Below are 27,177 nucleotides of genomic sequence, written 5' to 3' on the forward strand. Positions count from 1 at the left end.
AGATATTAGGGACCACCACACTTTGGAATCAGGAGAGGTAGGCGGAGCTCACCTACAGTTGGACTGGGAAAGCTATGCTTGAAGAACTGGTGTGTAGGGATCAGACAACATTAATTTGATGAAATTCATCGAGAAAGAAATTAGTAAGCTGGGGCTGGGGTGACAGTCGAGTGGCATGGATGCTGGGAATGGAAGAGTACAGCCTTGTGGTAAAGTGAGGCTGTTGTGTGAGCCTAAGAAAATACTGGCTTCTCAGTACATTGTGGGCCATTCATTCCTGGAGTATTTATTGAGAGCATTTTGTATTTCACCTGCTAATGGAACTTATATTCCAATAAGAGAAAATAGAAACCAGCCTCCCCAAAGGAAAAACAAAGCCACAACTCCATGGGCAAGATTCACTTCAGATCGCACCGAGTGCCAGCAAACACAGCAAGGTGGGACAGTAGAGAGAGTGATGAACCACTCAGACGGGGAGAGCAAGGGAATACTTGAAAATGGAATCGAGAGAAGAAAGGACAGAGTGGATGTTTATAGCTGCAGACTCGGAGGAATTAGTTTGCAGACACCAGAAAGATGGGAAGTGAGAAGGAGAGTTGAGGAGGGTTATAGAGGCTCAGGTTCCCATCAGCCCTTGTTGTTATAGTCGTCTACCAACACTTAGCCTCACTAATCCAGTAAGTTTCTTGATCTCTTGATCTGCCCTCCACCCTACTCCAGCTACTCATTGCTATGGCTGTAATTTTGACATTTTAATTACTAATAATTACAACTGCCCATAATCTCAATTACAGGCATCCACTCTCCAATTACTACCTAACATCTTCATAACCCAATCTCTCTGTTAGCCCTATTACAACAATTTCTGAAGCCCATAGGACCCTCTAATTTATTAATTTTGTCCACAGACTCTCATATCCTCACTTTATTACATAGTTTAGACGCCTAGTGCTGTGCACCTCACACACACCCTCTATTCTTACCACTCTGTGCTTTTCACTGTAGAGATCATAACCAGCTAGCTGCCCTGATCCAGACCTGCATGCCAACTGACTGTTGCTGGAGTCAAAGGCAAGCACACTGACCACTCTCCCTTAAATTCCATGATAACTACAAGAGGCCTTTGGTGCAGCGCACAGCAGCTTTCCACATTTCTGTAGGAACAGTTCCTATCTTTCCCTTTCTCCAACTTCCAGCACCTCCTTCCTCATCCTTACTGTCAACTGATGCCTTCCTTTCTTCTTCACTGAGAAAAGAAAAAGCAGTCAAAAGGGAACTTTACATGCACATGCTCACTCAAAAAGCCCACTGCCTTTTGTCCCTGCAGCTGTAGACAAGCTATGCGCCCCTGCCTCAGTGTCCTCCCTGGGTGTTAAATCCATCCTCCCATACTCATGACTAATGTTTCTGAAAAGGCTTGCTTCTTTTGTGTGCTTTATCGGTTTTCTTCTCACTACTAAATAACTCTTGTCATCACACAAACATCTCGGAATACCTCTCATCCTAAACATTTTCTTCGCACCCACCCTCTCTGACAGCTTATTGTCTGCTTAGTGTCAGACATTTCCCAGGAATGTCTGAGGTCACTGTGGACTCTCCGATACTGTTCTTCCATTTTCTCTTGACATTCCTCCTGTTGGCTCTTTCACCAGTGAGAGTAATGAAATTGGCCATGCTGAGGTCCCAGCGACTTCCATGTAGCTAAACTCAGGGACCAAGTGACAGTCTCCTCTGTCCTCATCTCAGCCTGTTTAACCAGCCTCATTCCTTCTCCACGGAAACATGGCCTACACTTGGCTCTCAATTCATTCATACACTCCTGACTTCTCCCACTTCACAGGCCACTCTTGCTCAATCTTCTTCACTGGGTGTATTCTTGTATCTCCATGATGGCAACATCAAAGGTCTTAGGACTCTGAACTCCTTCCTTCATTTTTCTTCAGTCACTCCCTTAACATTCATACTGCCTTCAGTCTTAGCATGTGTCTCTGGGCCCAACTTTGTTCCTACTTAACATTTCTGCTGCATGTCTGATGAGCATCTTAAACTTAACAACCTAGGAATACATATTTCATCTAACAAAGGTGCAGTCTTACCACCTTGGTAAACAGTATCTCCATCCTTATAGTTGCTCAAATTGAAAGTTATATTTCTCTGTCAGCCCTTTCTCTTACACACCCAACCAATAAGCAAATGCTGCATTTTACTTTGTGAATGCCTCCAACTCCTCACTCCCTGCCCCGGCCTTGGCAGACACAGGCACTGTGGACAGGCAGCGGCTCAGCGGCACCTTGCACTGGAACCACACTTGGGTCATGTCGGTTCCCTGCTCAGAACTCTCTGTGGCGGGAGGCTTACCTCACTTGAAAGAAAAGGCCAGATGAGTAGAGAACTCCACAAGACACTCTCCATTCAGTTCCCCATCGCCTTTCTTCTCTCAGCCAGGACCAGGGCCTTCTCTCCCCTTCCCCAGCCTCTTAAGCAGGTTTGCAGAGCAGGGCCTTTGCACTTGATTTTCTTGCTGCCTCAAAGTTTTCCCTGAATAAAGCTTGTTTGATCATCATCAGGCTCTTACTGACTCCTTCCCTCAAAGCACAGCCTTACACAGCCTCCAAAATGCAGCCAAACTCTTTCCACTCACACCATAACTGCCACGAGTCAAACTGGCCTTTTGTTCCTGGAAGCCCACCATTTGCTTCATAGCACTCACTCCTTTTAGGCATGTGTTTGATTTACAAATTGATGCCCACTTGTAATGGACTGTAAGGCCCACCATCATGAGGCTTTTTGTTTGGTTTGTTTCGATTTTGGTCTGTTTTGCACTCCAAGGCTTCTCCTGCGCCTAGAAGTATGCCACTGCATGGGGTGCTCAGTAAATATTTTTAGATGAATTGTAGGAAAGGGTAAGACTTTCTTTCACTGAGTTGAAAGGAATTTTTATTAAATGCAAAACATAATATTGTGGTCTGGGCCCCATGATTCCCCATGGCAAAATTTTGAGATTCTTCAAAATTAATTTTGAAAATAAGAGCACTTATGCAGGTTTATCCAGAACATTTGATAGGCTACTATTTCTCTTCAGTGCACAAAAGAGCACCATCCAAAGCATTTCTTTTTCTTTTTCATTCAATAGATATTTGTCAAGGAATATGGGCACTCTAGACAAGTCATGCCATGTGTAAAGACTCAGACACATAAGAGAACACAATATGATGGCATTGAAGCAAGTGGCAGCCAAAGCTAGCCTGAGCTGGTACGGAATAGAGTTGTGAGAGGTGACATCGTGAGAAACGTGAGGCCAGAATGTAGAAACATAGCTATTGGTGACACAACACACTGTCTACCTTTACCACTGTGGAGATTATTTATAAAATTAGAAAAGAGTAGAACTCCAACACACAGGAGAGCATGGCTGGACATTTCCCTGAGAAGGCATAGACTTAGAACCCCTCATTGTCAAGTGACTATCAAAACAGCCAATATGTTTATTGGTGCCCCTGCTGCCTCTGACTAATGGTTGAAATAGTTTGTGGTTCCAGATTTTCTGCCTACTAAGTAACTTCATTCATAGTAAAAGCATATTTCTTCTTACTTTATACAAAGAAAAATTTTAAGAAATGGATTAATATGTATGTATATTCATAAAAGGTAAAGGTATAAAGGAAATTAGGCTTATAAAATTTCTAAGTTTAAAAAGTTAGTATTGGTTTTTAAACCCAAATAGTTGGAACTCTTGCTTTCTCTGCACAAAAGTCTTTTAGTTATTTAAAAATTGCATTAGATTTTCATGTCTATATGAGGTGGTAATTATTTGAGGGGTGATTAAAAAGCAACAGATAAGGGATATCAGTTGGGCAAGTGGGTGAAGAGTTAATGCTGTTTACTCCTATGGAGAACAAAGGAGAGAAAAAGTTTGGAGAATATTAATTAACTTCAGACATGTAGAATGTAGGATGCTTTTGAGATATCCAATTGTATTTCCTCCTACATTAGATATAAAAATGTTATTGTTCAAGAGAAGACCTAAGGCAGAAGACCTAGGTCCCAAGATGAAGACTTGAAAAGCATTTTCTAGACAGGGAGAAATGAATGTCCAATGGGGAGTGGCGTATTATTTTGAGGTGTTATAAAACATTACAAGACCCAGACATCAAAAACCTTGTCTGATACTTTTCTCCCAATTAGCTCTCACCCATTGTGACACAAAATACATTCTAGCTTTAGTTTTTCTTTCTATTTAAAAACTTCAGAAACTTGATACCTGACCTCTTATATTCCAGACATGCCTTGATTTCAGTAGTAGTTACATACATCAAAATGGTATGTACAATAAAATTTTATGCATGAAACCCTCATTGTTTTTGAAACTGTGGCGTGAGTCTGTTTACATATATGCCCACATCATTTATCTATTCTACTTTCAGATTTCTTTTCTGTGGCACATCATATCCATTGGCTACAATTTCAAACCATGGGGATATTAAAGGGGACCTCTGTCTTAAGCATTGGAAAGAAAGAGATCTTTATTCTATTTCTTCCCACCCTCAGGGAAGGAAACAGACACTAAGAACCTGGGTAATTCCCAGGCCAGGTGCACATCTTTCATCCCAGCACTCAAGAGGCAGAGGCAAGTGGGAGTCTCTGTGAGTTTGAGATCCACCTGGTCTTCATAGCAAATTACAAGCTAGCCAGGGCTATAGCGTAGGGGCCTTGTCTCAAAAACAAAACAAATAAAAACCAAAGTTGTCATATGGTGTTTCTGTTGTCACTCCTATACCTTTTGAATGTGTCTTCTGCCCCCCATATTTGAAATTTTTCCAAGGCAGTCAATGAGAGGGACACTCATGGTAGTTTTCTCCTAGTTGTAATCTCTGTAGTTTCTGTGTCCTAGAATCTGTGATCATCTGGGAATTCTCTCTGACATACTTCTCTCTTAGAAGTCCCACCCCCTTTTTTCTGGTGTCTTATCTGTATATCTTTAAAAACTTCTTTAAAAAAATGAGCCTTCCCTACCAGTTACAGTGCTGCACTCTTAATATATTCAGTCTCTATGGTAACTGGATTACAGGCCACAACATCATGATCACTGGAGCTGCCCTCATAGTGGAGAGACTGGCACATGCCCTGCCCTGGCACCACACTCATTTCTCCATTGGATTGGAAATCAGTACTAACATTTCGATATGCTGGGCAAGCAAAGCAGCAGAGGCCATGCTCTAAATCCAGTCTCTCTAAGGATGCAATATTGGGATTTGATAGAATGTGAGATATTATCTATCATGATAAAAGGTAGCCTGGTGTGCCGATTCTGACAAGACATCATTAAATGGGATTGAGGAGGAAGTTCCTTTTACTAGTGTCTGGACAGTCTAATTTTACTGAAATTAGGAAGTATTCTTTGGTAAGCCCAGAGAAATTAGCAATATTCTGTAAAGAATTATTCACTGGTATTTTAGATACACTCTTTCACATACATTCCCCAATAAGTACATATTGATCTAGTAGGGGTAAAAGGCAACTCTGATTTTTTTTTCCAAGCATGACTTAGTGTGGGATCAGTTCTGTTGGGTTAGGAAAGGAATGAAGAAAAGTAGTATGGCCCCTCTGGAGTGCTTCTTCCAGGACAGTTTCCTTCCATACACAGACAGGGCAGAACAGACACAGTATACAACACAGTAGAAACAAAAGGTCCAAAGCAGGGCTTGATTGCCTTGGCCCAACTGATATTTAGAGTTAGCTAGATCTGTGGTATGCAGTGTAAGATGCTTGGCAGCATTCCTGTGTCAGGAGCAACTCCTTGAACTTTGACAACTAAAAATGCATCTGTCCCCTAATGAGGACAAAAATAGCACCAGACTGAGAACCACTGTCCTAAAGCAAGATGAAACTCCAGTAAGTAATGAGATAAGGAATCCTTTAAAAACCCAGAATATTGGTTTAACTCATCATTCAGGAGGTATTTTGAGAGTTAGGGAGAGAGCTTGAGTTCAGATGCCCAGCATTCATGTAAAACTGGGCTCAGCTATTCACATCTGTAACCCTAGAGCCAAGAAGCTAGAAGAAGGTAATGGAGACAAGTGGGTTCCTGGAGTTCATTGGCTGGCCAGTGTAGGCAGATTTTTCTGTCCCACAAGCCAGCTCCCAAATAACCACACAGAGATTTCTTACTAATTATGAAAGCTCGGCCAATAGATGAGGCTTGTTTCTAACTAGCTCTTATAACTTAAATTGACCCATTTCTATTCATTTACTTTCTACCTCATGGCTTTATTACCTTTACTCTGTGCTACACATGCTGCTTTCCTCCTTCCTCGTGCCTGGCTGGCAACTCTGCCTTCTTCTTCTTCCCAGTGTTCTCTCTACCCCCAAAATCCTGCATAGCTATTGACCTTTTAGCTTTGTATTAAACCAATCACAGTGACATATCTTCACACAGTGTAAAAGAATATTCTACAGCAGGCCAACCTACCTTGGGGTTCAATGAGAGACCACCTCTCATGGAGAGTAAGTAACTGAAGAAAATACTAGCATCTACCTCTGACTTCCTAATAGGTACACATGCACACATCCATGTAAATACATAAAGTACACACACACACACACACACACACACACACACACACACACACACACACACACTGAGGGAGAGAGAGAGAGAATTATTGAACATCTGCTGTCTACCAGGCCTTCTCGTACTTTATCAGAAATATAGCTGTAAGGATTAATCTTATGGAATGTATGTTCTGGAAGATGTGTGTCCCATGTTTCCAAACAGTAAGATCCCTTTCTCTCAAAACAGCCTAACAGTAAATGCTTCCAGCCAACTAAGGGCCAAGGGAAGAAAACACAAGTTCATATTTGAAGATTCTTTTCAATTTATGAACCTCAAAATGGCTTTGGGTTTAAAGTAAAACTTGGCAAGTGATTAATTCATATGTTTTAGTTTATAAAGTGTTTTGATCATTTTGGGGTGTTTTCAAAATAAGTGGTGAGATTAGGGCTTTATCCCCCTTCTATTTTTGGTCCTTTTCCTTTGGAAAGTCCTTCACTTTTGATTAGATTCGGTACTCTTAGAATATTTGAAAAATGCTTTCAAGTATTTGAAATGTGTGTACGTGGGTGAATGGAGAGATGGGAAGGAAAAAACCCAAGACTTCATGATCTTAGCTTGAATAATTAATGCACACCCCATCCCTACAGAAGGGTTCAGGCCCCACTTCCTCAAGGGTCTCTTCTCCTAAAGAACTGATGGGAGATCCCTGAACCCAGGTATCTTCCTAGCACCCTTCCTATATTCTTAGCAGGGTCATAGAGAAATAATTGTGACACTCCCTGTTCATGGTTTTCCAATACAAATACTGTAGGGACCAGCGACAAGTCTGCCCTGAGTACAATCCTGTCATCTGCAGTACACGGGAATTGCTTTGTGTGTGTTGAGTAGCTCACTGACTAATGGAGAAACCAGCTGTTGAGGAACCCTGCCTACGCATTTCTAACCTGTGCATTCACTAGCACTTACTCAACCCTCAATCTGGAAATTCACTGGGCTGGTCATTATTTTAGAGACCATGGTGGTTTGCTCTCTAATACCCATAAAACTGTGTTTAATCAGAAACTCTTGAGAATAGTTAAAGTTAATTAATCTTAAGGATATTTCAGGCTTATTCAGAGATGCAAGGGTGTGAGAGATATAATAAAATTGTATGATTTAGGAATATTCTTAAGTATTGCTAATGTCCTGAGCATTTCTCAAGACTTAAAGGGTTTAGGTAATAAGGTTTATTATTGTCTGCATGAGACACAGAATAAAGTTACATGGCTTATTACAGATTTTCTTACTTAGTTTCTGTTTCCTCTTATAGAATTTAAGCTCCTAGAAGATGGAGAACTTGATCTGTCAACACTTTTATCCTCTGGGCCTAGAATAGTGTGTGTCTTATCACAGTTACTCAGGAAATGTTTGTTGAATGAATAAGTGGTAGACATTCTTCCAACAGCATGTGGCTGATTGATTCCTCACTTTTTAATGAACTGCACATGCAGTAGGATAGTGCAGTTCTTATTCATTCATTCAACATTCAAGAACAGTGCCTGGTACATAGTAGACAATAGGTATTTGATGAGTAGAGAAACTTAGTCTTCCAATCTGCTCAAGGATATTTTTTTAAATATATACCCAATATATTTAAATATATACTACTTTAATATATTATATATTATGTACATGTTATATTTGTATTGTATATTATATAACATATATGTGTTTGTATATAATAATTTGCTAAGGAAATTTTGTTAGACCAACCTTTCAGGAAGGCTGGTTTCTTGGCTCCTATCTAGCTTTTGCTGATTTTTCTGGTCCCCTTTAGTGTGCTTGCTGCAACTTGGTGAAGCATCACCCAGCCTCTTCGTATCTCCATAGGGCTGTACCCCTTTGTGTGTCATTGTTCAAACTCCCCTTTGAAATAAGGACATCAGTCTCACTAAATTAGGTGCTCTCCCTCCTCTCTCTCTCCTCGCTCTATTGTAACCTCATCTCCATCTATCTGCAGTGCTGTGCTCCCAAAGTTGCAGTCTGAAGAACTAGACAGGGAAGAGGTGTTGTTAGAACCTTCATCTGTGAATTTAAGGAAAACACATTTAAACATCAGCTTCTCAAAATGACACTTGCTTTTATGATTCTGTATAGAAACTGATTTGGTGATCTCCAATAGCGTGAACCGTTATGTGAAATTTTATGTTTATAGATAGTAAGCAAGGGAAGTCAAAGGGGCCTGACTGTACATAGCATATTTCTTGAACACCAAAGTACCTAATATGACAAGACAATGAGTTTTGTAGGAAAAGCTGCTAAAAGATTCCAAAGGAATTTGCATATGAAACAAAGGAGTTTATTGGGAGCTTTATTTTAAAGATGTCAGAGAAGAACATAGGAGTTGCGTTAATTATTTCCCTCAATGTTGTAGCAAAAATACCTGGCAGAAGCAACTTAAGGAAGGGCACATTTTGGCTCCCAGGTTGGGCATACTGTCCATCATAGCAAGGAAGGTGTGGCAGCCGACACAGTTCTGAGGCAGCTGGTCCCATTGTGCCACAGTCAGGAAACAGAGAAGCGAATGCTGGTGCTCAGCCTCTTTTCTCCTTCTCACCCATCCTGGGACCCCAGCCTTTGAGATGGGGCCTCCTGCATTCTTGGTGGAATGTGTGTCCTCCTCAGGTAAACCCCTCTGGAAACACCCTCACAGACGCCCACCCGGAGGCTTGTCTCTGTAGGTGATTCAGAATCATGTCAAGCTGACAAGAGTAGCCATCCCAAAGGTCATTGAATGATAAAAATCTAAGAAGGGTGAACTGTATTGAATATAAATTACACATCAATAAACTTGACTTTAAAAAGAAAGGGTAGTAAAGGATGAGCTTTTGAAAAAGCAACTCATAAGTTTGTGATGCCCATTAGAGCAGTTCTGATTCCCAGTTTCAGCCAGAAAACATACTTTTTTATTGCTGTGATAAAATACCATGACAAAAAACAAAATGGGGAAGAAAGGGTCTATTTTGGCCGATCATAGCCACAGCCTTCAATCTGGTTAGGCTTCTAAAAGGCTCATCCATATCTTCCTCTGTGAAAGAGAACTGTATTGGAAAGGGAATTGATCAAAGATTGGCAAATCATCCTCCAATTTATGACTGTCCACTCCCAGGGCTTGATCCCAGAGATTATCCTAGCAAAGTGTAGGACAGGTACAGAGCAAGTGGGAAGGGTACAGTCGGTGACAAGTGCCGTCGTTGACATAGCTCTGGGCATCATCTGTAAGAAATGTGTGCCCTGCCCAGAGAAGATCCCCATGATCTAAGAAGATGGGCCACATCTTGATTACAGCTTGCACTTGAAACTGAAGGAGAGTGTTTAAAAGCACACAGACTCCTATGGGATCCACGTACAAGCTAAGAGCAGAAGAGGCTGGCAAGGCCAGGTAAGCCGATAAATGCCAAAGACAGAGAAATCAAAGAAGAAAGCTGTGTACACCATGGTCTTAGTACTTACATGGGTCAGCCATGGCAATGAAATAAGCCTTTTTCAAGTTATTAAAGAAAAAAATTGATGAACTTGGCCAAAAAATTTTAATTAGAAACACAGCTAGATAAATCAAATTTTAATGGGCTGAGAAGTAAATCGGAGTTGGGAAACTTGAAGTTGGTACTGAGGAAGGAAAGGTTAAGTCCACAGAAAAAGGTATTTCATTTATTAGTTTGTTATGATTATTGTCCTTGTTTGTGACTGAAGATGAAAGCCGCTAAAGTGTGTTGGCAGCAGTAGACAGTTGAAAAACAGAAGGAGTAAGTGCTACAGTACGACCCTGGAGGAGGTCATCAGTGGTCTCTGTGATATTAAGGGTGAGTACAGTGGCAAACATGAACTGTGGCCTCTGCATCCATAGTATGGAAAGAGGCTCGGGTCACTGCCGAAAGCAAAGGGTAGTGGTTCCATCATAAGGAACGAAACCAAGTGGTAAGTGAAAGTAGAGAATCTAGACAGAAACTAAGGAGGAATAAATAAAGAATTGCAAAGTAGTTCTGATTCCAAGCTTCAGCTGGAAAGCATACTTTTCTGTTACTGTGATAAAATACCATGACAAAAAGCAAACTAGTGGAGAAGGGGTCTGTTTTGGCTTAGAGTTCTTGAGGTATATAGTCCATCACAGTAGAGAAGGTATAGCAACAGGAGTGTGAGGCCAGCAGGTAAGTCAGGAAGCTGACTGGTCACATTTCATCAACACATAAGATGCAGAGAGAGAAGGCCACACTCTACAGCCTCAGCCCACAATGTGCCTCCCCCAACAAGGCTCTGCCTCCTGGAGGTTCTGTAACCTACCCAAACAGCACCACCAGCTGGGCTCCCCTTCAAGTACACTAGTCTACAGAGAAGTCTGTCATTCAAATCATGTCTCCAGAAATCCCAGAAGCACCAGGCTGCATGGTTTTCTGGTTTGTGCTCAGTATCAGTCAGCAGCTCAGACGATAATGAAGAAGTACAAGATCAGGTCCGTGTGAGCTCAAGAACTAGGAAGGCACAGCTGGAAACCACAGACCCAGGGACTGGAGTAGCTGGGAGGCCATTAACCCTAATGATGGAGAGGAAAAGAAAATGAAAATTCATATTTTGAGAAAAAAGGGGAAACCATGAAAACCCAAAGCTGTGGTGAACAAGGAGAGTTCCTTTTATCTGAAGCCAGAGATGTCCTAGTAAGGAAGCCTATCCCTGCCACACATATATTTGACGTAGACCTCAGAGAAGCCACAAATATGCTGGAGGGAATAGAGCGCATCCAGAAACATAGCTGTGCTCAAGGTTTCTTCCCCACTCGCCACTCTTTTGTCAGCTCTGTTGGTCAGCATTGCTTGCCTGTGACAAACTCCAGGGATAACTTGCTTTAAGACAGGAAAGGTTTGTCTTGGCTCATGATTTTGGAAGATTTTTAACCATAACCCATTGGCCTTGGACCTATGGGGGCACACAGTATCATGGTAGCCGTTTGTGATGGAGAAAGCCCATTCATCTCAGAACTGGGTGCAGAAGAAAGAAAGAAAAAGGTAGAGGCTAGAGTCCCAGTATCTGCATCAAGGGCATGCCTATAATGCCCAAACTTCCTTCTAGCAGGCCCTGCTTCCTGAGGGTTATGCCACTTCCCAATGCACCACAGGCTAGGGACCAAGACTCAACCCATGGACTTTGGGGAGATATTCATGGTCCAAACTGTAGCATCAGCCATGCTTACCACCATTATCATAGAATGTTATCTTAAGGGAAGAGCACTGTATGTGAAAGAGTAGAAGTAGGAATCTGTCATGAGACAAAGGTGATAATCTTCACGAGAGGCAGATGCAATGCTACCCTTCAATCTCACGGCCTGTACTTCCTCTTTCTCTGCTTCCTCATGTCTGTAGGCATCAGAGTTTTTGAATGCTTCTGCCATCTTCCCCTACCTAAGGTCCAGATAAAGAACTCCCAAGAGCTTAATATTGATTTGAGTTTTAGGGTTTTTTGAAACAGGTTCTCACTGTGTAGCTCAGGCTACCCTCAAACTCATAATATCACCAGCTCAGCCTCAGCCTCAGTATTGCTAGGATTACAGCAGGTAACATCATACCCATCTCATCATATTAAATTTTCTCCCCAAAACAGTGGTGAAAGAAGTTAGTGGCTGGTTAAAGAATACTTTTATGTGCTTTGTAGATGACACTGTGCAGCTTATCTCTTCTGTCCTGTACATTCAGATAAACCTGTGAGTCCCTCCCTCTATGTATTTTAAGGACAGCTCTGTCCCTATGGGCCCTGTCTCCATATGTCATCCTAGCAAAGTAGCCAACCATGTTATTCACTGTGAGATACCATGCTCTAGTTATCCTGCTTGCTTGAGCGGACTGAAATGAGCATAATATGTAGGTTTAGTGATGTCCTAAAGCCTGTGAGAGTACTCCTAAGCTTTTTCTCCTGGTGCTGTTTGAATATAAGTTAAAAAGAAAATGTCTTTGGGGGAATTTCAATAGGCATTTCTAAAGAGGTCCTCCTTTTCTGCAAATATGAATCCTTGTAGAATTCCATTTTCCCTTGTTTTTTTTTCCTTCTCCTGATCCTGTTATAGCTCTCTCTAGCAATGCTGAAACCCAGCTGGTCTGGAGATTAATATGACCAGACATACCATGAATTTTTTAAATCTCCAAAGTCCCAGTTTCTGTTTCTTCATCAATCAAATATAGGTTATATATGTGTGTGTGCATGTGTATATGCAATACATTATCATAAGTCTCTAAATTCTTTTCTTTTGCCTCAACTCCTCTTAAATTATTCCTGTTACTTGTTATAAATAGGTAGGAGAAAGGATGTGAGGAAAGAGAGACCAAGGGTGTGAATGGTAAAAGACGGAAGCAGTGAGAGTGTGCTGGGAGGAAGGGGATCCAGTGAGAAGGTGGGAAGAGAGTAGCTGCCCACTTCCTTCCTTCCTTCCGACCACTTCCAGGGTTAGCTTTCTTATCCTTTTCACCTAATGCCCTCAAATAGCTTCTTCTCACTGCTCACAGATGTTTCCTACCTGCTTCACACATGGAAATCTCCAGACTAGCATCTTAACATACTGCCCAGGCTACCAAGCACCTTGCTCATTGACTCAAAGGACTTGGACCTGTTTCTTCTGGGTCCACCAACTTTCTTGGCATGGATAGTGTTAATGACTAATGGAAGTCTGGAGGAACTTAAGCAATAATTTGTTTTTACTTCATTAACATTCAAAAAATAAACAAGTAAACTACATGTTGAATTCATTAAATTCCTCTTCCACTGTGTAAGAATATAAAAACTGCATTTTTAAAAAAGGGATTGATTGGTGTCATGTACGTATTTGTTCACTTCTGTTTATGCAAGATAATAAGAGTATTGCCATGGAGGAGGAATAATGGTATTTATAATTCCATCACTACTGTTTATGTGAGATGAAAATGTCTGAAAAGAAACTAGAAGGAACATGGGTGCTCTTTATACACATTAAACTCTTCAATTGCTGTTGATAAGATATTGAGGAGGAAAGCTAATCTAACAGTTGGGGAATAGGTAGTGTTTGTAGCATTGTGCTTATCAGTTGTCTCAGTGGCCAGGCTCAAAAAGCACTAACCAGTAATGAAGGAGCTGCCTCCTTGCAAAGAAGCCCAGGAATGTGTACTTCATTAGGTCCTGAGATCTAGATTACTTTAGGTTATGGCCCTCTGGTGAATGCTTAGATGTTTCTGTCTGGAAGAGAGGAAGTGTCATATGAGGGAGCCCAGTGACTTGAAATTTACCTATAGTTTCAGATGAGCTTCTTAGGGACTGGGTCCTATTCATTGTTCAAAAAAAGAAAAAAAATCAGACCAGGTTTTGAAGATCCACAACCAAAACTTAAAAAGTTCTCTGTAGACTTTAGGATATTTTCATGTCTACTTAAGAAAGAAAAGAAATTGAAAGTAGGACAGATTAGCTGAGTTGATAATGTAGGCCACAAAAAAATAGTCTTCCAAGAGGGGTTAATGATTGTCATGGAGCACGTGAAAAGAGCAAATGAAGATGACAAAGAGGGATAGGTTGGGTCAGGTTGTGATATTCATGATTACTTTTTAAAGTGGATTAACCAGTAAGAAATGGAGACATGGGACTCTCCAAAACAGAGCAGAAGATCCTCGATGGCAGGGATATAATCTGAGTGACGAGGTTTTGAGAACAATGTCTGTTGAACTAATGAATAGAAAACTAAAACCTTCTCACTTTCTCTTCTTCCCATCAATCTAATATCCCCAAATTGTACAAATATTGAAAGTCCCCCAAGTGTGCACCCGGCAGAGATGAAAACCCAAGGTAGCACGGCGGCCATCATGCGCCTCAGCTCTGCCGGATCTTTGTCAAGCGGCTGCCCTGGCCTTATGACTCTTGCCGTTCCCATCAGCTGTGGCTGTGCCACTCTTCATCTAAAACTAACTCTCACAGTAAGTTCAAAAACTGTAGCAGACTTAGTTTTGAGAGTTGAGGTTTAATAAAAGCATAAAGGCACTAATTTTTATATTTTATTCTTTGCAAGTTCCATTCACATTCCTCATCCCGTCTCCCCTCATATTTTATTGTCAGTTGGAATAATTTTGCATTAAAGTGATGGGTGATGAATCCAGAAAGATACTGAGGGGTGTACTTTATTGGGCCTTGAAGATCCTGGAAACTTCTAATGAGTGAGAGGGGGCTTTAAATCACATTGTACCCCTGTTGTTGCAGGAGGTCCCACTGTAGGCAAAGCCACAAATGCAGACCTAAGAACTTAATGTGGGTCACCTGTCAACTGAAATTTCCCACCAATGTCAGTAAAAGTGAACTATGCCTTGCTTAACTCTGGGCTTTGCTTCTGAAACCACTTTCTCCCATCCAGCACTACAGCATCCTTACCTAAGGATGCTCACAGAGCGGGGTGATATGTTGTAAAACTTTGAAAAGGCCTTTGCTTCCAAAACAGGATTGGAGACACTTCTGCAAGAATTTTAAATACTAGATTTTGTTTCTTCTTGTACCATGTCCACTGTAGGAAGGAATATAAATTTGTCCACATTTAATAGTTTATGCATAAATCATTTGAAGAGGAGGAAAAAGTTGAAATTTCCCACAGATCAGCATCCTCTCTACCCAGGGTACCAAAATGGACCAATATGGAGAAGGGAGGAGATCTGATAGTTTGTGTCAGGTAGGATAGTCAAAAAGAGGTCATTTTCTTCTCTATTTACATCTAAAATTTAACTCTGAAGCCATGTATTTAGAAGAATTCAGGGATATAGCATAAAATTCTTCTTGTTAGTTACAGAGATGACAGATTTTAAAATCTGTTGATTCCTCTGAATAGTTTCCTCCATGACCTGGAACCTGCTTCCTTCACTTCATCTGGCCACAGTGCATTTCTGTGATTTATCCCCAGAGATTTTTAACAGAAGCTTACACTTACTGTCTGAATTAATGATGTTCCTTTCTTTCACCATGACAAAAGCCACTCTAGCCTCTCTATACATTATGTTAAAGGTGGTTTTTCTAAAGCATGTGGACATATTCTGTAAAAGCTTTTTCAGTTCCATCACGTTGACAAGCTGATTCCATTAAGTCACCCACCATCATCATGTTCAGCTTTTTCTCCTTTTTTGAAAAGTTAGAAAACAGTTATCATAAGAATTTTAGAGGCATTCACTTTGGCAAAAATAAATCTGGAAAAACATGAGTCTGTTCCTTGAAATGGAAAAAGATGAGTTATGTCATCTCTGAGCAGCCCTCCTCTTGACACTGTTCGAGAACAGGGAAAGAATCTATGGCTCTTTTTTCTGTGTTTTCCAGTAAGTGCAGTACCTTCTCAGTGTTCTCACTGGACGTCCAACTCCTCTGCCTCAGGAGTTACCGGGTATTATGTAGTACTGAAAGTGGACACTGCACGAATCTGAATGAATGAGAAAAAGGGATTTCATTTGAGGATTTTTTTTAACTATTTCCTTACTCTTGGACAAAATGCTATTTGAAAGATTTTAGGATCCCCTGGCTGTTTTGATTTATCAGGATAGATATATCTCTTCTCCTTCAGTGCCAAGCTTTCTCACTGACAAGGTAAAATTCATATGATCTCACTACTGCTGGGTCATTTAAAATACTGAGTGACTATGTGACGTGAGAGAAAAATGCCCAATATGGGGGTAATTAGCTATGTGGAGTTGTGGGTGGGTCACTTCTCAAGGAGAAATCATGCGTGTACAGATCACAAGATTAAAGGAAAGCTAGGATCCTTTGGTCTAGGTGCAAATTGGTTGGAGATGAGAAGGGAATCCTTTTGTATAGTGAGTCATTTGGGCCTTACCGGTCAGAGACAAATGGACTTCCCTTGAAGGATCAGGTGCAGGCCACTGTCAGATGCTGAAAGTGAGTCCAGAGTTTGAGATAGCCCTGACAAACTAGGACATGTTGAAATTGACCTCTACTAACACTTAAAAATCCTATCTTCTCAGTTTCTTCTAATTTACCTTATTTTTTTTAGGTCTCATCTTGGAAGCAACATAATTTCTTCCTGGAAGTGTGGATGAAACCTTTATATTTTCATAATTGTTTCACAGACTGCTATGGGTTCCCAGCTCCTAGACCTCAGCTCAGCCCTGGTTTGGTCTGGAGGATTCCCACTAGTTGTTTATGGTCTACTCCTTTCAGGAAGTGTGAGGTTAAAGAGCAGCCAGAAAACATTTGCAACTCCCATAACATCAGGTTATGCAACACCTTAACAACAGGTTAAGGTGCAAGAATTCAGATATTTACCAGAGAGTGTCTAAAGCCAGGTTTTCCAGGGTAGAAGAGCTAGATTGTAACGTCTTCCTGAGGTTATGCTAGCAAACAGCTCAGAACCAATAGGGACAGGCCATGTGGGATGATAAATATACTAATGGACTTTCAGTGCAAACCATTGTTGTTTTCTCCTCACTGAATAGATTGCTCTTACGTTACTAACAGCAAAGCTTTATTTATAGACTGTCTGAACAGAAAACCCCAAAATGTTTGTAATTTTGAGAGAATATATATATATATACTATATGTGTGTGTCTAGATATTTTTTACTTGAAATTAAGCAAAAATTGTTTTGTTTTGTTTTTTTGAGGTGGAGCAGGTGACAAATCCAAATTTTGAAGAGTGCATGATAGAGCCTAATATTATCACACATACACAGGGGGCAGGGGAGAGAAAGAGAAAGTGTGTATGTGTGTTTAATACCTCTTTTATTACCTATGGGGGGAAAAAAACTAAATTTGGATCTTGTAGAGACAGTTAAGAAAATGCAAATTCCCCTAAGAGGAAGTATTAAAACAATCACTGAGTGGTGGAGAGGCTAGAGTTAACTGGGAATGTCCACAAAGAGATAGTCCCTGTACATGTGGTCATTTTTCTCCAGCTGCTTGGTGATCAGGATGTGGATGTGGAAATCAGAAAGGAAGGAGGGAGGGAGGCGGAAGGAAGCTTTATGAGTCCGACAACCTACATTAAGCCTTTTGTGGCACAGCTTTTCAGAATCCAGGCTGCTGGCAAGCTTGACCCTTTGCTGTTCATTCCTGGTGTTCGGAACAGCCAAAGGAACGGCTGCATGTACCAACCGTTATGCTAGTCAGGTTATCCAAGTTAGCTTAATGCTGACTTTATTTCCTGTAGTGATACTGAAGAAAATGTCTCTTTTGAAAGGTCTTAGACCTCTCTCCTCCCAGCTCCTGATCACAGTAATAAACAACCTCAAGAAGTCATTAGTGAGGACAAGCGCAATCTCCCCTGACAAGTCAGCTATGAAGAAATTGGCATAGTTTGTCTCTTTGACTCCTGTTCTTAGGAAAATAATGGATTGGGAAAAAATAAAACTATGTTTCTTTCTATTAGTCTCTTTTTTGTAACTGTATCTTTCTTATCAGTTACATTAAAGCTAACTTTGGGGGCTAGGTGGTTGGTATGTTCCTAACAAAAGTTGAATACTACTCAAAAGTGTTAATAATCAAAGTCCATCTTTAGGAATAGCTTTCTTCTATACTTGTATACTGCCCATTTCTTATGTGTGTGTATTTTGACATCGCTGGAGCCTTGGCTATGGGCTGCCTGTTGATTGGGGTGTGTCATTGTTTTGCTTTGGGGGCAGTAGTTCAGTGAGCCAGTCCTCCTAATCTGAGCCATAGATAGAATGGGCTCATCTTCTATTTAAGAAATGTGGCGGCAAACTGCTTTAAATGAATCTGGTTCAGACAAGGTCATCAGAAGCATTCATCTGACCCTGTGCTGTGTGTAATGAACACTTCTACTGAGCTCCAGAGCTGCAAGGTTAATAGACAAGAAAGCCAGTGACTGCCACCACCCACCCGAGCTCCCAGGAGTCTATCAGTACATGTGAATTCTTAACCATATGGGGCCCGTTTCGTCATTTATAGGAGCTGTTCACTGGATCTCCTGATATCTTTGAAGTTAGATTTGGGAGTAATAATATTGAGTGTTTATATTATGTTCTGGACTTTTCCTTTTTCTCTAATTGAAAATTTAGTTAATATGCATATTCAATTCCAGATTTCTGAAATATTCAGCTAAACTTCTTAGATGTAAAGAATGACTTGTTAGAATGTTGTTGCTCTCTAGCTAACCATTATGCTAAACTGTAGTAGATTTCTAATGCATTTTTCCTCACTTTTATTTGCATCATGGAACTTGGTAAATTGAGCCAATACCTAAGCACCACATATACTATTTTTATTTTAATCATTTGCTATCTGTATTGCCTAATCCCCTTTAAGTTTAGGATGTGTTTTATCAAACTGTATTATGGTTCTGTGTGATTTGTAGGGTCAACATTTTATCAGATTTTGTTGTCATCTAAGCTAAGCAGAACTAGTGGGATTACTGAATTCACCCCTTGGCTGGAGGCAGAGCTGCATATCTTCAATCCAAAATACATAAGTATCTTGCCTCTTTTTAAAGAGTTGTGAAGAAAGAAATTTCATAACTGCTCTTAGCAGTCTATTTGATTATTTACAACTAGCATATTTAGGGTGTTCATCTTGAAGTCTTAAATTCCTCACTCAACTTTTTGATATCATTTTGCCCAAGGACAGAAATGCTAATCATTATCCTCTTTGTAATGACTATTCTTATAGTCAGAAAACTATGAAGATATAATTTGACCCCTTTTTCCCTAAACTAAATTATTCTCATTTTTTTTAACAGTTTTATTTCTATAGCTCTTTTTGTGACAAACAGGACTGTTTTAAAAAGCTCTGCCATATACGATGCTTCTGACTCAGGCACTGCATGTTTTAATTACACTGTGCTGGTGTGGAAATAGCCACAACTTCTCATTTTATCCTGATGGACAGAGCACTTGTGGTCATTTAACCTTGAGGTTTAAACTTGGTCCCAAAAAAGTAACTGACTCATAGCATTGGCTAGACCCAGGACTAAAGAGCATCAGTCTTCCCGGTCTCAGAGCTCCTCTTGCCCCCACTCCTGAAAAGCACTAAAATTAACTTTTCCTTGACCTCTCTTTCTAGTGCTATTTGTTTACTGATTTAACGACTTTTTCTATCATCTTTGTCTCCTAAAATAGACAGATGACATTTATTCAACAAACATTGGACTGTCATGCTGTGTTTAACACACTTTGCAAGGTTTGGGAGATTCAAGTGTGAACTGTCAGCAAAGGCTGGGAGACATAGATGTCCTAGGCATGCGCAGGGAAAAACAGAATAGTCTGTCACAGTATATAAAGAAACAGTGGAGGAGAAAACAGAGATGGGTTTGGGCCAGATTGTGAAAGGTCTTGGATGCTCTTAAGCAAATAGTTGGTGGTGACAAGGACAAAAGTAACACTTTGCAGTCTGTATTACAGAAAACTGCTCCTAAGTTTTAAAAACACAGACTTTGTTTATGTTGTCCCCATGGCTTAGCCAGTCATCAGGTCTAAATATCTGATTAATTTCTATCTCTTGATATGTGTGTCACATATTTTCTTTGTATTTTAACCATTTGAGGGAACAATTTGAGTGGCGATCCCCCTCTGTTCTCATTGTTCTGGATGCTTCTATGCTTCTACTGTGTTCATATTTAGTCTGGGATCCACAGCACCACTTGCTTAGTCTCTGTGTTTCTAGACAGAGTAGTGTTGGAGTGTTTGCCTTATAGCAGCAATCTCTAGCAAATGACATTAATGGTGGACTAGAGCAGCACTGTGTGCCTCTAACCAGTTGGCCACATGATAACAGTGAAAGAACTTTTCAGGTCACACACATAACACACACACACATTCACACACACACACACATTCACACACACACACACACATTCACACACACACACACAAAAAAAAAAGAAAAAGAAAAAGAAAAACAACAATTTACTATAGGGTAAAAGTCCTGATACCCAATCTATAGCTATAAAGCTACTACTTCAGAAATTAGTAATCTACAGAGAAAGACTGGAATTAGATCATAAAATGTTCTAAAATCTGCTTTGGGTGGACTCTTAAGTTGTCAAGCTGGAGCGGGGAAGAGGGAAGAACTGAGGGTAGATATGGTCATGTTTCATTCTATATATGTATGAGGTTCTCAGAGAATAAAAATTATAATTAAAATAGAGCCCATCTTAAATACAAATCCAGTCCCTGTCACACACACACACACACACACACACACACACACACACACACACACACAGAATCACTTCTCTCACTGTTTTCTGACTCTGTCCCTGTAAGCATTCTGAGGAGTCAGGAGTCTTGTGTGGACTAGGGCAGGTATTGAATTGTATCTTGTCAAAGGCTCATAGGTCATACTATGCCTAATTACCGAACTTCAGTTCTTACATCCTCTCTCTTCATCCATGATTACCTTATTTCATCATCTGAACTTTTAAAAGGAGATGTCCTTCAGTTATGTTATAACATGCTTATGATTATTTTATTTCTTGAGATAGATACAAAATAATATGGTCTAGTAAGTCAGGATTCAACATATGAATATATATATATATATATATATATTATGATTTTCTGCTATTGACCAAAACAATGGAAACATTTCAGTAACTGCGGAGAGCCTGAAGTGGGGTTGCAAAGGATCAGTCTGCACCCATGCTCTTTAGCTTGTAAATCTTTCCCCAGATTGATGTTTAAAGAAAAAAAATTTTAAGCTGGAGAATTAAAAACTCCCAAATGCAGAGTGCATGAAATGCCATTAAATCTAGCATAAACCTTCTTGAATCTGTCACATAAAGAAAGTCATGTATCCAGCGTGAAGCTGGAATATCAATTGACAGGAGTCTATGGAGCTGGCACTCATTCTGAGAGGCACATGTGTCTAAAATTCCAATAGCACCTCACTCAGCCTTTGGAAAGTCTGGAAGGTGAATGATAGTAGCAGCATCAGTAAGGTGAAAATCATCCTAGCGTTTGGGATGATGCCCACACACGAATTTCTTAATATGGTATTTCTAGAACACTCAAAGAGTATTTAAACATTATCCCTATCCATAGAAAACATAGCTAGAAACCCACCCAAGTTCTAGGAAGAATATTTGAAGAGAAAAGACTAAGAAGATTAAAGACGTGCCTAAGAGGTCATTCCTGTCTGGTTGTCATACCTTTTACCCCTCTTAGCTGAAAGGATGAGTATGGAACTTGAGTTCATCTGAATTCCTCAGCTCTGTCATCAGCTGTGACACATTCTCATTTTCTGATTCATCTGTGATGAATAAGCACTCCCTTTCCTAGTCCCAGTCCTCAGAGTAACCAGTTTTGTGAGTTATGATGACTTTTTTTTTTATTTCATTATTGAATTATTATTCGCTCTTAGCAAAGTTGGTCTCACTCTTTGTCCCACCTGCGTTAACCCCATATGTGGAAAAGCCCAGTTGGTCAGTAACATTGCCTGAGCTCTGAGCTAGTTCAGAGTAAAAAACTGACAACCAGACTTCTGTTTTTAACCCAGCCAGATACCTCAGCTGGCAAGCAGCTCAGCTTCCTCACCATAAAATGGGTATAATAATAGCTTTCCCTTACCGCTGTGAAATATTTAGAATGCAAATCAAGCCAAACCTATCTCCTTCCAAAGCGAAGCATAAACCAGCCTGCATAATCCTGAATGAGTCCAGATTTCAAGGGAAAACATCAAGTGGGAAGCACCAAAAGGTGGCATAATTTAGTGGTTAAAGTATGTGGACTTTGGAATGGTACAGACTTACTCAGAGGCCAGCAGCTGTGTGATTTGGGGTAAGTTTCTTAATTTCTGAAATCTCCTCTTTCTTCTACTAAGTGCAGGGTAACAGTATTTTTCCTTACAGTGTGGGTTCAGTGATTCACTCTACCAGTGCTTCTCATCCTCGCACTCAGGCAGGCCTCCAGGTAAAGTGGTCCACCATTCAGGATGCCTACTGGGACACTGCTCTGTGTGCCCCAGACTGGACACTTCAGGGCAGCCTCAGGTATCACCCCTGGAGATACACATGGAGTATTTTCTTTTCACTCCTCAGTATATTTTTGCTTGTTTTACTAAAGTGGCAGTAATGCAAGGCCAAGAAGAGCATCTGTTTTGTTTCTTTTAAAACATCCAAGAGAAAGTTAATGGGGAAATGGATACATGTACAAACAACAGTTTAAGTTATTCACCCCCAAGGAAAACCAGCTATCAAGGAAGACGACCATGTCTTAGTATTGGTGGCGCTGTGTACACCATGTTGCTTGCTCCCTGCACATCCCTGGGTTAACACACATACAAACTAGAGAAGCCTTTCTTTACCACATGCCTGAAAGCCCATCAGGTACTCAGAACAGCATAGGAACTCTCCATCGCTGTCGTTTCTCCACCCCATACTTCTCTACCCCATTGCAGTAACTGCACTGTGAACACTTGAAAAGAAATTATACTGGGTGGATAATGATCAGAGTACATTATATACATCAAAGAAGTTTCTAATGAAGCCCATTATTTCATACAGTTAATCTACGGTAATAATAATGAGTAAGAAAAATATTATAAAGGTCCAAGCATATAGAGGACTAGGGGACCTTAAAGGAGCTTGTATGTCTCTAGTCACACACCTTTACTTACTTATAGAGCTTCCTTTTTTAATGTTTTCTTTACTCCCAGTTCAGATTATGCTTGTTTTAAACTTTCTAAAGGCCATTTCAAGGGAATTTTCTTTCCTCACCCCACCCTCCCCAAGCCATGGGTAAAGAACCCACAGGAGTCATACTTAGGCTTCTTGGGATCCAGACACTCCTTGAAACTTGTTGTATTTGAGCTTTCTCAGAAAAGGATTCTCCTAGGAATCTGCATCATCTCTAAATGTTGAAAACCACTGCCCTAGAACATTATGTAAACTGAAATTAGGTGAACTAGCCTTTTCAGTTACAATTAAATTTCAATTAGGTCCTTGGAGATTGACACTTTTGGTATCACAAACCCAAGATTAGATATCGATGCACATCACTCCTCCTGCCCCCACGTTGTGAGTGCACCCACTGCTGTGTTTTAATGTCCGGAATTATTTGGCCTTTACAGTTTTATATCCTTTGCTACATATTTGTGTGTTGAACCTGGAATGTTCAATGCAAATGTTTTAAATCCTATGCAAAACTATTCTACTTAATTCTTTACATTTCACATAAAAACAACTTACAGACATAGAAGGTGAATATCACTCAGGTGGAAAGGGCATGTATCAATACATAACAGTTTCAATTGAGCAAAAGTAAATCTACAATATGTAGATTAATACATATTGTAAAATTGCATAGCAGATTGTAATTCAATCAAGAAGGAGGGACCTTTTGACAGTTATGGACATTTATGAATTTTACATGATCTGTGAAATTAAGTTTTTAGGCTTAATATTAAATTTTGGATTGCTTTTATTGTTTTGCTTTAATATATCAAGATAAACTTATATCCCCCTCCCCCAATTTGCAATCTAACTTGGTTTTCTCTTAAACTGTAACACACTCTGTCATTTTCCCTCCATCTTGGATTCCCGTCACTCCGTCACTGACAGCCTGTATATCATTTGATATCAGGGAGAGAGTTTATTAGTCTTCACATGTGTTAGTCAAGCCGATAACTTTCTATCACCAAAATTTAATTTTAGCTAATTTTGTGAATAACTGCTCCTTGGAGTTCAAATAGAAAACTTACCTGCTCTGATAGAAGAATATAAGCACCTGATAAAGTTTTCAAAGATCAGAATCCATTTTTGAGAGGTTTTTTAGGTCTATAACATGCAATAGATAAGGGATAATTCAGCATATTTTATAGAAAAATTATTAATTGCATTTCCCCTTTTCCTCCAAAGATTAATAAGAAATCGTGCTCAAAAAATTGGGGAGGAGGAAAGAAAAACTGAAGAAGAAGAGGGAGAGGGTTGGAGATGAAATGATAGAAATATGCCCAGTGCAGTGATTTCCTGTCCTGGCTTGTAAAGAAGACATGAATATACAAAACTACAGTCTTTGTGCACTAGCCCCTTTTATTTTGTATTTCCAATGCGTAAATTCTTGTCATAATTCACACATAATCTAATTATCTTTCCTACAATTTTCATTAACCCTATCAAGTTATGAGAAAAATTTAAAGCACAAGGGAGCCCAGGGGTCTCTTGCACTGGTGTGCACTGTGAGCCAGGCTGCAGAGTCTGCACTGGTGTGCACTGTGAGCCAGGCTGCAGAGTCTGCACTGGTGTGTACTGTGAGCCAGGCTGCAGAATCTGCACTGGTGTGCACTGTGAGCCAGGCTGCAGAATCTGCACTGGTGTGTACTGTGAGCCAGGCTGCAGAATCTGCACTGGTGTGTACTGTGAGCCAGGCTGCAGAGTCTGCACTGGTGTGTACTGTGAGCCAGGCTGCAGAATCTGCACTGGTGTGCACTGTGAGCCAGGCTGCAGAATCTGCACTGGTGTGTACTGTGAGCCAGGCTGCAGAGTCTGCAGTGGTGTGCACTGTGAGCCAGGCTGCAGAATCTGCACTGGTGTGCACTGTGAGCCAGGCTGCAGAATCTGCAGTGGTGTGCACTGTGAGCCAGGCTGCAGAGTCTGCAGTGGTGTGCACTGTGAGCCAGGCTGCAGAGTCTGCAGTGGTGTGCACTGTGAGCCAGGCTGCAGAGTCTGCAGTGGTGTGCACTGTGAGCCAGGCTGCAGAGTCTGCAGTGGTGTGCACTGTGAGCCAGGCTGCAGAGTCTGCAGTGGTGTGCACTGTGAGCCAGGCTGCAGAGTCTGCACTGGTGTGTACTGTGAGCCAGGCTGCAGAGTCTGCAGTGGTGTGCACTGTGAGCCAGGCTGCAGAGTCTGCAGTGGTGTGCACTGTGAGCCAGGCTGCAGTTTCTTTTGAACTCTTCTGTCCTACAGGGATCAACATCCTTTGCAGCTGCATGTACACAGGCAGATTTCACACTGACCACACAAGGGGAAATGTTTCTTGAGAACAGTCTCTACCATGGTGCATTTGTCCAGAAAATCTGGAAACTGAGGCTCTTGAATGTAGTTTTCTGCTTTGACTTTTTCAGGGTAATCAGGTCCTTCAAGTCAATACCCTTAAATAAACTCGTTTTGACACTTTTGGAGGCTTTATGTGAGTGGTTAAGAACATCCTGCCAGGTGCCCACAGTTTGGCAGTACATATCTGATGTGACCTGAGGGTCTGGTGGAAAGACTTCTGTTATCTTAATTTCTTCATCTAGAAGAGAGTCAATCAAAACTATGGTGGCATTCCAGTAGTAATGGTTTCTTTCTTGTATAGTTTGAGGACTGTAAGGGAGAATTATTAGACTTTTAAACATAGAATGTGAAACTCTCATGGCAAACGTCCCCCAAACCTGAAAAATGTCATTATTAGAGCAGTATTTGGAGTGTAGAAGTGTTCGTTCCCATCACTCTGTCACAATATCTCCATCAACGATAGAGCTCTCTGCAACACAGAAATGTTCTGAGTGAGGTTCAGTAAGGTCAGTGAAAGCCACATGTGGCCATTGAGCACTTGGAATGTGACTAGTATGACTAAGGATCTGAACATTTAGATTTTCATTAAAGAATTTAAGTAGACAAGTATGGCTGGTAACTACTGTAGTGAGCAGCATCGTTCCTCCAGAAAAGCTCTCTGTTGGGATCCTATGAAATCAACAGGAAAGGTCTTGGCACTTTGTATACTAGGATGTACTGGCATCAGTCATAGCAAGGAGGCTACAGCTCCTGAAAATCTCTGAAGCTGGATATTAATAATTTTGTGCCTACAGTGGCAAAATTTGGGATAAGTGAGTCCCATCAATGTCTCAAGGTTTTGTGTTCCTCACTGTATTTAGTTTTGTGTTTAATTCCTTGTCTTGTCTTTCCTTTTCAGTTCCTTGACCACCAGTCCGATACCTGTTCCTGCTCTTTATGTAAGTAAAAGTGGCTTCTTTACCCTTAAGTGTTGGATTTGTGAAGCTCTGGTCTTGGGTGTCACATTTCCTAGTTGGTTTCACTGTGGCGTCCAGTGTCCATTTAGTATGCATTAGTGTTTTTCCTGCTTGGAACCAGTGCTGGTAGTGTGGTGGTGAGTTGTCCTCTGTGAGGGAGCCCAGCAGCACAGCCGCTGCCTTCTGAAAAGACTGCCCTTTCCCTCTCCGCAGCTGCTATTTGCAAAAGTCGTTGCTCTTCTGAACTGAAGCTTACAGTCCACGGCCAGATCTCAGCAACAGTTGGGCTTTGCTCTACTGTCAATCAATGGGCAATTATTTATTCTCCAGTTATTCGCTCGTCCCTGGGTCCAACCATTTTTAATTTTAACTTCTAGATCAGAGCTTTCATTTATTGACAAAATTTATAATATCCTTTTACAAAGAAGTACAAGACTGAAAAGTAAATAGGCTAAAATTTGTGCAAAATTATAAAGTCTAGGAAGAAAAAGAAAAGAAATCCAGGATTCACATGTGCCAGAAAGTTTATAGAATGTACAATTCCTTTCAAAAAAAGATGGGAAAATTTGGGGTGGTGGGAGAAAGAAATGGGGGGAAAAACTTGATTTTAAATGAAAATGTGAACATTTATTATTTAAAGACCAAACTGGGCCACACTGAGCAGATTTGGATAAATGTTATTTTGGACTGCTTGGA

The 27,177-nt window shown here is 40.7% G+C and overlaps 1 protein-coding gene across 46 annotated transcripts in view; it reads left to right on the plus strand.

Moving 5' to 3' along the window:
* Zbtb20 (zinc finger and BTB domain containing 20) overlaps positions 1–27,177 on the plus strand; it is a 775,725-nt gene that overhangs the window by 568,705 nt on the left and 179,843 nt on the right. For all 46 annotated transcript variants that reach the window (XM_006975752.4, XM_076549395.1, XM_076549383.1 and 43 more), the window contains one exon: positions 26,424–26,463. The gene's annotated coding sequence lies outside the window, so the exon portion shown is untranslated. The remainder of the gene's footprint in view (positions 1–26,423; positions 26,464–27,177) is intronic.

The sequence above is a fragment of the Peromyscus maniculatus genome, chromosome 12 (genome assembly GCF_049852395.1).
Source record: "Peromyscus maniculatus bairdii isolate BWxNUB_F1_BW_parent chromosome 12, HU_Pman_BW_mat_3.1, whole genome shotgun sequence".
Taxonomy (NCBI): domain Eukaryota; kingdom Metazoa; phylum Chordata; class Mammalia; order Rodentia; family Cricetidae; genus Peromyscus; species Peromyscus maniculatus.